General features: G+C 34.9%; 1 long non-coding RNA gene across 1 annotated transcript; it reads left to right on the top strand.

The window, feature by feature from the left end:
• Positions 1-9,412: 9,412 nt before the first annotated feature.
• LOC150032318 (uncharacterized) lies at positions 9,413-11,533 on the top strand. The gene is made up of 5 exons (XR_016524228.1): positions 9,413-9,925; positions 10,026-10,098; positions 10,174-10,278; positions 10,378-10,432; positions 11,292-11,533. It is a non-coding gene; the product is annotated as an uncharacterized LOC150032318 (long non-coding RNA).
• The last annotated feature ends 1,765 nt before the right edge of the window (positions 11,534-13,298 follow it).

Here is a 13,298-nt window from a genome sequence, read left to right as displayed (position 1 = left end):
TTCCACTTTTTTTTTTTGGAATTTTGTTTTTTTACTCACTTGCCTCTACTTTTTACTACAGGATTTAAGCTATTGTGACTTGCACTCGATGGAGTATTCTTTTTTTTCTTGCTTTTCCAACTTCCGCATATCTCTACAAAAGGTGGATTTTTTTTTTTTTTTTTTGCAACAGTGTCTCAATATTCGACTGCCACCTTTGCTGATCTTAAGGAAGACTGGTTCATCTAGGCTAGATTATCTTGACCTTAAAGAGGTCTGGTTCATCTGGGCTAGATCATCTTGACCTTAAAGAGGTCTGGATCATCTTGACTCTAGAGAGAGTCGGACCATCTTGCCCTTAGTGAGGGTCAGATCATTTGACCCTGTCGAACCGTCTCACCCTTAGAGAAGGTCGGATCATCTTATCCTTAGTGAGGGCCAGGTCATCCTGCCCTGGAGAGGATCGGATCATCCTGCCTTCAGTGAGGGTTAGGTTATCTTCTTCTGAAGAGGACCGGATCATCTTGCCCTTAGTAAGGATTGAATCATCAAATGTGTTGCATCATGTAAAGATAGTGACATTAGCAGGCTTCTTCAATCTTCTCTGTCCATGTGGTCTCAACATATGTCCAAGCCCCATGGAACTCACCATCTTTCACTTCCTGCTTCTTTTAAATTGTACCACTGAAACTTATTTCTCCTTGATGACACTTTTTTTTTCTTTTTGCAGAGCGATGGTTCACTTCACAGAACATGTCTCGTCTAGGTAGAAACATCTTGTAATTCTTGAAGACGGGAATCAACATGTAACCAATGAACTTAGCCTACTTGTGGAGAGATCCATTAGTTGGTCTCTTCGCAAATGTATAGCCTGATTTGGACAACGACATGACCTCACTTGAATTATCAGCGGAAGTGCCCTTGACTCAGGGAGAAAAAGTGTGGGCATTACAATCCTCGATTTATAAAAACTCTCCTATTCCTAATCGGGTGTTAACATTTGGGCATCGCATGATTGACGGCGAGATTCATTGGAATGCCACTATAAAAGTCCCTGGAGAATTTACCCTTATCGACTACTATTGGGAATGGCTAGAATTCATAGTTGGTCAAAATGAGCGGGCCCTTCACGCTATCTGTTTGTTCAGTGCAGTGATGGATTCTTTATATACGTATGATCAAAATAGTGATGTGACTCGAGCTTTTTGCTAAGCTTAGTGTCCATCGACACTTCACACTATGGTGAGTGAATTATCTATCTTCCTATGAGACCTATGTTCATTCGCCAACCTTCTGATCAGAGGGGGGGGCCTCTACGAAGAGGTCATTCCCTGTCTTAAAAAGTTAACTGGCTCTCTAGACAAATAGAGATATCTTTCAAAGTCTTGTGAACATCTTTTCCAGACGTACCATTTAATAATTTGCCTGCAGAAAGAGATCGTATTCTAAGAATGACTCCCTAGTGACCATTAGCTCATGGATTTCATTTTGGTCCCTTGGGACTCGAAGATATGACAAGCCTACTACTTGGAAACAAAAAAAAGTCTTTCACTCCCGGTCTACTCAAAATCCAGATTGTGCAAACATCAAGCCTCGGGATTGGTCAAGTAGAGAAAATAAGCTATTCAAAGAACACGGGATAGAAGACGATTTGAAGGACAAAATGTACTAGGACGCATATTTATCCTATTGGTTGTGTCTTTTTGTATTCCCACAAAAATGGGCTTACCTTCGTCCTGGAGTCTTTAAGGTTGCTAGTTTGATGGCCAACGGGAAGAAGTATAGCTTTGCCATTCTAGTTCTATTTATCATAGCTTAAGGTTGATATATAAAGCTTTAACTCCAATTGGACGGATGGACTTCTACTTTCCCATGCATTATGTCCATGGTTGGCTAGCTCATTATTTTAACACCCATTACCCTGTTCTAGTGGATGTCCGGGGTCCGAAGATGACCAACTTTTATGCCGAAGATAGCACAATTTGTTTTGGAGAATATGAAACACGGGAACTAATCCATAATGGTGAAAATATCCAATGGCACGTGAATTCTCAGAACCAGAGCAAAAATGAGCATCTGGTTGATGATAGAGATCTATCACTTCACCAATCTTGCCAAATCTCTAGTATGCGATCATGCTACCTATCATCTCGGTATAGAATCATATACTCCTTATCGATCTTTAGAAAAGGTAACCTTTGTGGTGGTGTCATACTCAACTCAACACTAGTCGAGGTTCTGTGGAGGTCGTTCTTGGAGTTCGGGGTGATAGCTGTGTTCGTGGTCGAGTTGATCATGTAGTGTAGCGGTCGTAGTGTATGAACATTCGTGTGTTGTTGTGTTGTTGTGATCGAGAGATCTTGAAGATGAGTCTTCAAAGGTATGTGAATTCTTCTCTTGATCTTTAGAAAAGCATGATGTAATTTTGATTTATGCATAACTGTATGTTTCCGTTTGTGTACTGTAATTGTTAATATTCGAATACGATTGGAATTTGGAACTTATGCTTTGGATTCTAATAATACAAGACCAAATATTGCATTTTTAGTAAAATTATTAGCTAGATTTAGTTATTCTCCAACAAAAAGACATTGGAACGGAATTAAGAATATACTCTATTATCTCCGAGAAACGATCGATATGAGTTTGTTTTATTCAAATAAATAAAATTTTGATCTAGTTGGTTATACAAATTTTAAATATTTATCTGATCCACACAAAGCTAGATCTCAAACAAGTTATCTCTTCACATGTGAAGGAATTGCTTTTTAGCGTTCAGTGAAACAAACCATAGCAACCATTTCCTTAAATCACGAGGCTAGTCGATAATGTGTATGGCTAAGATCAATGACTCGGCACATTCATGGAACATGTAGTTTATCTTCTAGTAAAAATCTTGCAACGATATTATACAAAGACAACACATCGTGCATATCCCAAATCAAAAGAAGATATATTAAAGAAAATAGAACAAAAGCATATTTCACCAAAGCTTTTCTACACTCATGATCTTGAAGAAAATTGTGACATTATTGTAAAACAAATTTGTTCGAAGGATAACTTGACAGACTTATTTACAAAATCATTATCAACTGCAACCTTTGAGAAATTGGTGCACAACATTGGAATGCGATGACTTAGAGATCTCAAGTGATGTTTCTATGAAGGAGAGTAAATATACTGTATTCTTTTTAAGAGTATTAAATTATATGAAATATATACTCTTTTTCCTTCACTAGGATTTTTTTCCCAATGGGTTTTTTCTAGTAAGGTTTTAACGAGGTGTGTTTCATATATATATAATGGGTATCTAAGGAAAAGTATTATAAACATCACAAATTATGTTTAAAATAGATACTCATTCTTAGTGTCAAAAGCCAAATATCACTCCCTCTACACCTCATATATGTTGCCACGTGTCTAGTAAATACTCACTTTTAGTATCCAAATAAACCATCTCTTATTTGTCATTTTGTCTATAAATAGAGGCATTTGGTGGAGCGTGAAAAACATACATACATTGGTGAAATTCAAAGAAAGTTGGAGAAAGTGGAGAATTTAGAAAATTTTCTTATTCCATATTTTGTTTATTTATATACTATGTGTTATTTATTTTTACTATCTATTATTATTGTATTTTATTTATTTCAATACTATATTTTATTGGTATCCCTATTTTCGTTGTGCTTTTCAAATTCACAACATAAAAGTAAATGAGTGATCAAAGATTTTACAAAATATTTTCATGTTTATGATGGAAACAAATGATGATAGAAATAAATATACAACTATATATAGCAAATTAACAGCAGAAAAAATTACTTGGCATATCATATCAAACATTTTGTTAAAATGGTAATACAACCATAATCTAGCATAATTAAAATTTAATATTGTATAAAGAATTGTTAAAAATTAGTTACAAATTAATCTAGTAAAAAGTATTATAGAGTATTTCTAAATTAATGATTACAATTATTATAACGAATAATTATTCTTAGTACAATAGAAGTGAAAGATCCGGATTACAGGACTCTTGATCGTTGATACATATTGTATGTCAATTAAGTCACACTTTCTTTAACAATTTCCTGTTATTTAAATTAATCATCATTTGTACATAATCAGTAATTATTATATAAATAAAACCAATCTGAAAGTTAATTTGTGATTAATATTTTAAAAAAATAATAACAATAATAAGCATATGGCAACTACAATTAATAGTTTTTTTTTCCATGTAATAGGTGAATAAAATAACCCTTGTTGAAAGAGATTGAAAAGATTGGTTTTGGGACAATCTATGGTGGCTGTCTATTTTGAAGCCTTTGTTTTTATCAAGCAAAACATTGAATATAAATTTGTAATAAATTCAGTTTTAGTTTACCATATCACAGCTATGATCAAATTGAGCTAATGACAAATTAATGAGGATGGCAGCTTGATTATGTTCTTTATGATTACAAACAACAAATTTTTTTCAAAGTTATTGTAATTAAACTGTGGAGTGGGCGAATCGGACCTTTGACCTCGAGATCGGTAGTACGAATAGTATGTCAGTTGAATTACGCTCATATTGACACAAACAATATATTAACAATGTCATAATCAAATATTTGTTTGAATTATGTGGAATTAAATAGAATTTTTCAAACCTAATCAATTTTTTTTTCTTTTCATATGTATCCTCATAATGAATGGATAGATTTGGCATCATTTTGATTCACAAATTTTTTTTTTCTTTGACACATTTCTAGGAAAATAAATAATAAATTGAGACTGATATAGATGTCTATTATTGCTTTCTGTCACTCCCCAACCATTAATAATAGTGAAGCTTAATGATTTAAACTTCTTGTTGTTGTTGAAGGACAAACACCTTAATGTCATTATTGCAAATGTGTAAACAAATTTGATGATTTAAATTTTGATGATCATAAAGTGGGGGCAATTCTTAATAATAGTACAAGAATGTAGAATTTTTTTAATATCACAAATATTAAATTCTTTTTAATAAAAATATATAACTTTTCAAATTAAAAAAAAAATCAAAATATTTAGAGAAATATTATAGTCCACAGTAAGTTCACATGTTGAAGATGTGATCTTAAAAACCACTTAGAGACAAAAAATAATAATAATAAACTTTTGTTTAAACAAAAAAAAAATGGTCGCATTAGAGATGTCCTTCGGGATTCACCAGTTTGTGTTTTCTTTGGGATTCACCAGTTTGTGTTTCCTTCGGGATTCACCAATTTGTGTTTCCTTCGGGATTCACCAGTTTTGTGTTTACTTCGGGATTCACCAGTTTTGTGTTTACTTCGGGACTCACCAGTTTGTGTTTCCTTCGGGACTCACCAGTTTGTGTTTCCTTCGGGACTCACCAGTTTGTGTTTCCTCAGGGACTCACCAGTTTTGTGTTTCCTCAGGGATTCACCAGTTTTGTGTTTCCTCCGGGATTCACCAGTTTTGTGGGTATACTTAACTACAATAGGATAGGACTCAGTCTCTTGTCTGCTTCATGTGTTTATGTGTCGTATGCGGGTATCTAGAGGACATAGATGCCTAGCTTGACCCCAGTGGTGGGGCTACTTACTGAGTATTTCATACTCATTCTTTCTTATATTGATGTTTCAGGTAAGTGTAGAGATGCACCGGCGATGGCGCAGCGGAATTCGTGATCGTGCCATTGGGACTAGTTTTTACGCTTCCGCATCATGAAATTTAGAGTCCTTATTTTTCTCTTAATGTTTAGTTTTACTGTTTGAAACTTATTGTGAAGGATTGTTTTTTGTATACTTTTAATAGTCTTTACGAATCATGGGTACCCTAATAACTGTTTTAACAATTGCATTTAATAAACGTCTTTTGAACTTCTCTTATTTAATTAGCATTTATTTCAAATAACTGAGCGTCGTTTTAAATTCTATGCATGCATTTATTTTAGTAACGGTCTTACCTAAGTCCTAGGGGGTCGGGTCGTTACAGTTGGTATCAGAGCCCATGTTTTGGGTTCTGTAGACTAACTTACTATGTAAGTCTAGATTGTCCCTATGGCCCATGATCGGATTCCTCGTCATCGCCGGGTACGTCTTATCAACTACAAGTTTTATGATAGTTGTGCATTAAAATATTTGTTTATCTTAAATGCACCAGTTATGTTCTCATGCTAGGACAGTGACTCGTTAGAAGTTATTATAAGAGGATTATCAGGTACGACATTACAAAAGGAGGAAAATAAAATAAAATAAATTATGAGGTCACTTGACACTAGTTTATCTCATGAAAATTATGTTAGAAACGAACAAATACATAAACCTCAGTTCAGAGATCTTAGAGGTTGATGCAACTATGTAAAGATATGATAGTTTAGAAATAAAGGTATGTATATGTTTAAGCCCCGGGATAAAATTGTCTTGAAAAGAATTCATTAAGGACTAGTGTTATGTTTTGTGGTGCAATTGGAGACATTATAAATAAATTCCTTCACATGGAACATTCTCGAAAATAAGGTTAAAAAATTATTTTATGGATATGAAGGACAAGGAGAAGAGACGATGGATTTATTAAAGGTTTTAAGATATTAAAAACCTAACATTTTGAGAAGAAATTTAGAAAGGATTCATAAGTCATAATCACTTGGATAATACTACGACTTGATGGAGTAGATAAAGTATATGTGATTATATGAAGAATTATTTTCGAATATTTAGCTATTGATGTCATTAAAGGAAGCTAAAATAGTTAGGCATGACCTTGGACTTAAAGGGGATAAAGTAAGGTGCTATTTGTTTAGGTTGAAGGATTATTCTAGTATACCTAGACGAAAACCAGAGCCTTATTATGATGAGAAGATCCAAGTTAGGAAAATTTGAAGAAACAAAAGTCTTTTGGAGTTTAAAAGTATGCAAATTGGCAAAGAAGAATTCTACAAGATGGAAATTCTTAGTGAGAGATAAGTGTGAATGAGAGGAAAGTATCCAAGAAAGTTTACTCTTTTGGAAAGAGAGAAATTTAATGTGTTCGAAACTCCTAGTTAAGTATGGTTTGAAGGCTTGATAAGAAGGGTTACAAGGTATTGGTTTTGGTGTAAAAGAAGAATACCTCATTATCATGTGGAACTTTAGGACAATATGTGCTAGATGGAAAGCTAGCTTATGTAGGTGATTGGTATGGAACTTTGTTGTAACACAAGAATCTGTTACCGAAATAGAAGGTTGAGAAGGGATAAGCTAAAATGGAGTTACTAGTAACAGTAGATGTTCGAGAGCTATTGATATGGTATGTTGAGGCTTCATTAGTTAAGACGTAACACATTGAGGGTATTAGTGAGATTTAAGGGATTTGGACTTTGTGTGCAAGTGTTGGAAACATGAATTAGCAAGACCATCAATTTAATTGAAAAAGGAACTTAATCCAGCTCGAGTTAGACAAAAGTGGTAGATGCACAAAAGTAAGTAAGTTGGATCTTCCAATATCACCATTGATATAAGGGATAGACTTGTAACAAAGTTGAGTTGATAACAAGAAGTTGCTATAGATGGGTTTGGAGCGGTACAGGATAGTACGTTTTCTCTTGCATGGGCAATGAGTTAACTAGTTCTAGGGAGTACGAGTAAATCAAACCATGACTTATGAATCAAGAAGGTTTTATCGTAAAAATCGACTTCAGGGATCAATTATGGTTATTACGAGGTTATGGAAATGTGTTATCAATTGACTGGCGCTTTAGCATCCAGCGACTTCAAAACCTCATTTTCAGAGGGAATTTTAGATTCATCCACAACAGTGTCTAAGTAATGATATGTGATTGTTTTAAAGCTAAAGAATAATATGAGGATTGGCTCAAGCAAGTTGTATAGCCCATGACAGTATAGAGCCTTATGATGAGTTTCTCATAAATGTGAGGCTTAATTAGATAGAGTTATTCTTAGACATGTAGACCCTAGGAAAGACATCATAGTTGGCGCTTCTAGAGTAGAAGCAGTTTTCAGTTGACTATATTTATTCTGGTACGTATCTTCAGATGACGCATTATATAATATGACCAGTTTCTTCACTGCACATATGAAGTTTTCCCAGTGATAAAATGGTAAGTTCAAATGTATGTTTTTAGTGGATAAGACTTTCTTAAGCTTATGATAGTTTTCATAGCTCTTAGCTTGAACGTGTTAAAATATTGTTGGTTTTCAGCATCTTAAGTTTCATAGTTATGTATGGAAGGGGTTGTCACGCCTCTTTGATGCTAGTTTCAGCTATGTCAAACGACGACCCATGTTTTACATCCATTTTTGGAAGAGTCTCCCAGAAAGCGTGGGATCCCAGTTAGAATTTATTGTAGCTTTTCACCCATAGACTGATGGTCAAACAAAGCGTTCGAACCAAAAATTGGAAAGTATGTTATGGGCGTGTGGGTGGAGTTTTTGAGGAGTTGGGACTCTCACTTGCATCTAATAAAGTTTGCTTATATTATTAGTCACCATACTAGTATTAGCATGTCGCCATTGGAGGCCTTATATGAGAAGAGTTACAGGTCTCCTACATGTTAGGATGAAGTTGGAGAATGGAAGTTGCTAGGACTTGAGTTAATGCAGACGACAAATGGGGCAATACAGCAGATCTGAGCATATATGCAAACAGCTCAGGGTAGATAGAAAAGCTATGCTGACGTGGGATGTAAGGACCTGGAATTTGAGACTGGTGAAAAAGTGTTCCGAGGTTTGGTAGGAAAGGGAAGCTGAGTTAGTGATGCATTGAGCCTTTCAAGATCTTGGAGCAAATTGGCCCCGTAGCTTACTGATTTGCATTGCCTTCATCGCTGTCTTTAGATCATAATGTTTGTTATGTTTCGATGTCGAGAAAGTATGTGACAGATCTATCCTATGTAGTTGACTTTGAGCCTTTGCAATTGAATGATAACTTAAGCTACGAGGAGAAACCTGTAGAGATTCTCGCCAAAGAGGAAAAGACATTGCACCGTAGGGAGATTGCATTTATGAAGGTAGAATCACCAGTTCAAGAAGGCTATTTCGGAGCGAGAGGATGAGATGAGGGCTCGTAACCAGAGCTTTTTCAGGAATGAACTTTCGAGGACGAAAGTTCTTTAAGGAGGGAAGAATGTAACATCCCGAGTTTTTTTTCATTATTCAAATTCTGTATTTTCGTAAAATTTGAGGACAATTTTGTTAATTTCGAAGTTCAGTTTTATTTAAAGGGGAGATTTTGATTTACGTCACATTAATTTAATTTTAAGTTAAGGTCGAGAATTTAAATTTATATTGGGGAAATTAATTTGATTTTGATTTTGGAATTTGAAGAGAAAAGGAGAAAAGTTTTAAGACTATATATTTATTTAGATATATTTGGGTAATGAGCGAAAGTGAAATAGAATATAATGGAATAAAATAAAAGAAAATTTTATTATATTATATTTATTTTATTAAAATAACCTTTTTCCTTTAAAAAAAAAAAAAAAAAAAATTATTTTCCCTCTTCTTCTTCTTCTCCTCCCCCCCTCCCCCTCCCCCCCCCCCAACGTGAAGAAATTCTTTGTATGCCCTAGCAGCCGCCGACCATCTCCTCTCCAATCGGCACCGTGTGTCCGATCGAGCTGCCACCAGTTTGTCGATCGTTCGTTTGTGGGTCGTCATTCGCGTAGGTCAGCTCGATCTCGTCAGCAAGCAGTGACACTCCAGATCTCCTTCGTCGCGCACCTCTCTGCACGTCGATCTCGCCCAGCCAATCAGTTTTCGCCGCCCCTCTGTCTAAAACCCAGCTTCGTTCACCGCTTCAGCCATCGTTTCACGTTCTCTCCAGCTACAAACTCACGCGACAAGAAACCTAGCTTTGTTCGCCGCTCGTCTAGCCCACTGTTCGAGCCCAACTGCCAATCTCTACTGGTCACTGCCTTCCTTCACTGTCGTTCGTCGGATTTCGGCGAATGTTGGTAAGTTTTGGGTGAGATCAGTTGAGTTTTGAAGGTTTTGGGTTGCCCATTAAATTGTGGATTTTCCTTTTTGTTGATACCTATTATATTTGAGATTTAGATCCAAGATTGGAGTACTTCAGAGTGCGTAACGTGTTGCCCAGCGGATTTGAGTTCATTCGGCAAGTAGTTTGGTAAGCGTTATGATCCTTGTTGTTGGTTGTTGGGCACCCATTGATTATTAGACTAAAGAATAGTTTAATTTTAAGTATTCTTGAAGGTTCCAAGTCATCATCCATTGAGTTTTAAAATCTGCTAAGAGGAGATTTTGGAGTCGAAATCTCGCGAGTGTTTGTTGATCAAATTTCGTTTGGGTAAGTTAATTGGTGATCATTGGATTCAACTTGTAAGTTTGGGTCCTGGTTCCAAGACTGAAATTTAGTATTATGTATCTATTTGGGGACTCAATTCAGGACTTATTTGGTTGGAGATCATTAGCTTGGATTAATATCTAAATTTGACTTCGAGGTAAGTAATCTTACCACTGGAACTGCCCACGGGCCAGGCTTTAGTTGTATGCTAGCATGGTGAGTGTATGTTATGGTAAATTGTTAGCATGTTGATTGATAGTATGACCTAAATCAAAGTATATTCTGGCACGAGTAATGAATTGTTTAAATACACACCTAAGCACTTGATCGTTAGTATGTGATAGTATGTGCTTTCTTATGTCGACGTCTGATCTGCTGGTGTTGATGCATACTTGTATATTGTAGAATTATGATGTAAGGTCTACATGAATGTTGTATAATATGTTGTTGAGGATTATGTGTATGTGATGGAGCCATGGTACCAAGGATTTCATGTATGTTTTAGAATTGTACGGTGTTGATTCTTTGAACGTTGAGACTGTGTGAATATCCTCATTGATTAGTTAGATGCTCATCAGTTTTGTGTTTCCTTCGGGATTCACCAGTTTGTGTTTCCTTTGGGATTCACCAGTTTGTGTTTCCTTTGGGATTCTCCAGTTTTGTGTTTCCTTCGGGATTCTCCAGTTTTGTGTTTCCTTCGGGATTCACCAGTTTTGTGTTTCCTTCGGGATTCACCAGTTTTGTGTTTCCTTCGGGATTCACCAGTTTTTTGTTTCCTTCGGGATTCACCAGTTTTTTGTTTTCTTCGGGATTCACCAGTTTTGTGTTTCCTTCGGGATTCACCAGTTTTGTGGGTATACTTAACTACAATAGGATAGGACTCAATCTCTTGTCTGTTTCATGTGTTTATGTGTCGTATGCGGGTATCTAGAGGACATAGATGCCTAGCTTGACCCCAGTAGTGAGGCTACTTACTGAGTATTTCATACTCATTCTTTCTTATGTTGATGTTTCAGGTAAGTGTAGAGATGCACCGATGATGGCGCAGCGGAATTCATCGTGCCACTAGTACTAGTTTTTACGCTTCCACATCATGAAATTTAGAGTCCTTATTTTTCCTTTAATGTTTAGTTTTACTGTTTGAAATTTATTATGAAGGATTGTTTTTTTTATACTTTTAATAGTCTTTACGAATCATGGGTACCCTATTAACTATTTTAACAATTGCATTTAATAAACGTCTTTTGAACTTCTCTTATTTAATTAGCATTTATTTCAAATAACTGAGCGTCGTTTTAAATTCTGTGCATGCATTTATTTTAGTAACGGCCTTACCTAAGTCTTAGGGGGTCGGGTCGTTACAGTAGATATGATATAAAGATACTTCATTTATTCTTTCTATCAGTCTCGATGTGATGACCATTGCAACGTATATCTTTAAAACTAAGTAGGTTTCTCTTTGATTGACCAGAAACAATGTATTGTCAATTGTAAATTTTGTTTCTCTAGGCAAAATAATATTTATTTTTTTTTCCAAATCCTTCAATTAGGTTTACAGAACTTGATATTATATTGACTTTTGATTTCAACATTATCATTTTGTAAAATATATTTTACTTGTAAGTATTGTATGTGTAGTTGCACTGTCTACTAGACAAAGATCTTTTTTACTCATATTTTAGTCACCCAGCATATGAAAATGATCCAGGTTTCTTCATTAAAAAAAATACAATTACAATAAGAAAAACAACATTTGGAATATACAAAGATTATCGTCTACTAAGAGGAAAAAAACATGGAGATGAATAAAAAAATAATATTAAGTTTAAATATTTTCAAAGTCAAAGGACACATTTGATGTTCCATCAATTCTACCAATTTTCTCTTCAATAGATTCAAAGAAATCCGCCACATCCAAATTTGTCATATGAGATGGGTCAAATATGTCATTATCCTGGTATGCAACATTTTCTTTCACATTTTTTTCTTTTTCCTTCACGGATGCTTGATAGAGATCAACTAAGTGTTTTGATGTACGACAAGTACGTGACCAATACCTAGTCATTCCGAATCGGAAGCATTTATTTCCAACACTTTTTGGACTCTTATCTTGTGGAGCTTTTCCTTTGTGATCATCATTTTGTGTGGTTCTTTTGAAATTTGAATGATTAGAATGATCACCACGAATATAATTATTATTTCTTCCTCTACCACGATCACGACCTCGACCACGATTATTATTAAAATTCACAGTATTCACTTCAAGGAATGGGATCGTCCCAGTTGGTCGAAATTCATGATTTTTCATTTATAACTCGTTATTATGTTTGACCACGATAAGGCATGAAATTAGTTCAGAATATTGTTAGCCTTTCTCTCAATATTTCTGCTACAAGAGTATATACGAGACATGAAATGTAGAAAATGTCTTCTCTAACATATCAGCATCAGTAATTTCCTCTCCGCATAACAACAATTTCAAAGTGATTTTAAATAATGTGGAGTTGTAATCACTTATTGATCTGAAATCTTGTAACTTCAAATGCATCTAATCATAACGAGTTTTAGGAAGAATAACTATTTTTTTATGATCATAGCTTTCTTTTAAATTTTTCCACAAGATACAGAGATCTTTTACTGTAAGATACTCCATTTTCAATCCTGCGTGGAGATGATGATGAAGGAAAATCATAACTTTTTCTTTGTCCTGACTGGATGTCGTATTTCCTACTTTAATAATCTTTCCAAGATTCATAGCATCTAGGTGGATTTCGACATCAAGTACCCATGACAAATAATTATTGTCGTTAATATAAAGGGCAGCAAGTTTTAATTTTATGAGATTTGTCATGGCAGCACTATCATAAAATATTATATTTATATTATAAATTTAATAGATATTAAATATGCAAAATAACGTTAAATTTATTAGTTATAACGAAGAGGGAAAATTTGACATACCTTGACCTATCTTTAGTGAGGAAAATGATGGAAGCTCGTGCTGATAACGTGTTGTGAATTTG

The sequence above is a fragment of the Benincasa hispida genome, chromosome 11, assembly GCF_027475165.1.
Source record: "Benincasa hispida cultivar pf3 chromosome 11, pf3_genome.v1.1, whole genome shotgun sequence".
Classification (NCBI taxonomy): Eukaryota; Viridiplantae; Streptophyta; class Magnoliopsida; order Cucurbitales; family Cucurbitaceae; genus Benincasa; species Benincasa hispida.
This window is presented reverse-complemented; position numbering and strand designations above follow the sequence as displayed.